The following is a 2,911-nucleotide window of genomic DNA, read 5'->3' as shown; positions in this document are numbered from 1 at the left end:
GGGAGGGGAGGGGAGGGGAGGGGAGGGGAGGAAGATGTACAACATGGAAATGACTCCAAAGATTAACTTCTCAAGGAGAAAGAACAGTGCAGACCTGTGACTGGGCTGCTGAGGCATGGGGAACTGTGTCCAACTCTTTTCTTTCTCCAACCAATTTCTGTTACTTTTCTCCACAATAAACTCAATCACAGGTGAACAAGAAGGCTTGGACATACAGAAGAAAGAAAGAAAGAAAGAAAGAAAGAAAGAAAGAAAGAAAGAAAGAAAGAAAGAAAGAAAGAAAGAAAGAAAGAAAGAAAGAAAGAAAACAAGCCAGATTTGATTCCCCAACACTGCAAGAACCAGATGTGATAGGCACACAACTGTAATTCCAAAAATCTGGGAAGTGGAGGTCAGGGGATTGTAAATTCAGTCATCTTATTCTAAATAGCGAGTTCAAGGCCAGCAAGGGATACTTGGAATCCTGCCTCAAACAAAGGAAATAAGAAATAAGAAAATTGCATAACTGTATATACACTAAACCCATTGAGATAAAACACTTTAAACAAATGAAATTTGGGTTTTGGTTTGGGGTTTTATGTTTGGTTGATTTGGTTTTTTTAAGACAGAGTTTCTGTGTAGCCTTGGCTGTCCCAAAGCTCACTTTGTAGACTGACTGGCCTTGAACTCACAGATATCTGACTGCCTCTGCCTCCTGAATAAAGGTGTGGGCCACCATTCCTTGCTCCGATATTTGTTTTTAATTAATGCATTTCATGGTTTTCTTTTCTTTCGTTCTTTCTTTTTATTTATTTATTTATTTATTTAATATCTGAGTGCTCTGCTGAATATACATCCTCAGGCCAGAAGAGGGCACAAGATCCCTTTATAGATGGTTGTGAGCCACCATGTGGTTGCTTGGAAGAGCAGCCAGTGCTCTTAACCACTGAGCCATCTCACCAGCCCCCACCCCCACCTCCATGGTTTTCTTGAAGCAGAAAATCAGGTGGCTTAGGTTTGCTTTGAACTTGTTACTGGGTAGTCAAAGATTACTTTGAATTTCTGGATTTCCTGCCCCCACCTCCCAAGTTCTAAGTTTATAAGCATGATGCTTATCACCATTTCTGATGATACTTTGGGTTACCATTTTTGTTGTTGTAGATCAGAAGTTCAAGGACAGCCTAAGCTAGTTATTAAGTTTAGGTCTGGTCTGAGCTACAGAAGATCCTGTCTCAAAACATAAATGAAAACAATCTAGGAGTGGTGGCAAGCAACTTTAATCCCAGGAGGCAGAGGCAACTGTGGCCCCTGAATTCAAGGCCAACCTGGTCTACAGAATGAGGTCCAGGTCAGCCAGAGCTATGAAGAGAAACCCTGTCTTGAAGGGCCAATAAAAGGAAAGAAATATTTTTAAAAAGAAAAGAAAAAAAGGGAACGAACAACCACAAAAAGAAGTTGAAATCAGGACCTGGCATTTAGTTATTGGGGGAAAGGTGGAAGAAGAACAGAAATAAAAATAAAACTAGGAAACAGTTCCTTTGTGGCACAAATGCTTTAGTGATCAGTGTGTTCTTGACAGCCCAAAGTATGGCTGGAGGAGGCTGAGAGTGTATGAAAATGCACTAGCGCTGTAATGAAACCCTGTTTCTAAGCTAGCAAGATAAAGCCTCGTTGATAAATGTGTGGAGAGCGTCGTTACCATTTTGTCCTCTTAGGAGTCATGTCTGCAAAGTTGACTACCAGTTGAACTTACCTGCTTGATGATGGTCTGAGTAGCATCCTTCTCTAATGTTACAGTGTTTTCCCTCTTATATTCGTATTTTGAATTGTTTACATTTATTTATGTGTGTGAGTATGCATGTGCACCACAAGGGTGATGTGCCCATAGGGGTAAGAAGAGGGCATTAGATCCCCTAGAACTAGCACTATGGATCATTCTGAGCCACCATGTGGGTGCTGGGAATCAAACCCAGGTCCTCTGAAAGAGCAACCAGTGCTTTTAACCACTGAGCCATCTCATCAGCTCCCTATTTTGAATTTTTAAAATGTATTTTATATATTTATTTTTATTAAAGTATGACATCATTTCCTCCTCCATTCTCCAACCCATAATACTTTCTCCAAGCCTACTCCACCCACCAATTCCCTCTCAAAGTCATGGTCTCTTTTTCTTTAATTATTATTGTTACATATATATGTGAATAAATACCTAACTATGACCCGCTGAGTCATTTGACATTGCTTGTATGCATACATCTTTAGGGCTGACCATTTAGTATATGATAACCAATTAGGGAACTCATTCCTTATATATGCAATTTTTAAAATAAAATTTTGTGTGTGTGTATGGTAGATCTCTGTGATCTTTTGTGAAAGGTAGCTCTCTATGAATTCAAGGTCAGCCTTATTTACACAACAAATACTAGTTGTTTTCCCTTCATATATGTGTACCACTTGTGTGCCCTAGAACATCAGAAGACAAGGGTCAAACCCCCTGGAACTGGAGTTACAGACAGTTGTTGGCTGCAGCCAATGGTCTCAACTGCTGATCCATCTCTTTAGCTTTGTATATGTACTTTTAGGTAAATATAAATAATATAATTCCCTACAGCCTTTGCAAGCCTCCTTAGTGTTATTTATCCCTCTTCTTTCCCTCTCCTCAATTAAAGCCTCCCTGGTTTTGCCTTTATCCCTTCATATCAATATTGCCCAATTCGGCTGTTCTCTAGAGATCCTCCCACCCATTTCCATGGTCCCTCTTTACTTTCTTGGTTTCTGTGGCTACCCCAAGTTACATGATATACAAATGCACAGAGAGAGGAGCGAGGGTTGTCAGTCCACTTGGGGTAGTAATGTTCTTGCCATTGAAAAGAGCTATAGTCTCTCTCTCTCTCTCTCTCTCTCTCTCTCTCTCTCTCTCTCTCTCTCTCTC

Source organism: Mus pahari, chromosome X, assembly GCF_900095145.1.
Source record: "Mus pahari chromosome X, PAHARI_EIJ_v1.1, whole genome shotgun sequence".
Taxonomy (NCBI): Eukaryota; Metazoa; Chordata; class Mammalia; order Rodentia; family Muridae; genus Mus; species Mus pahari.
The sequence above is the reverse complement of the archived record's forward strand: the minus strand, read 5'-3'. Positions refer to the sequence as shown.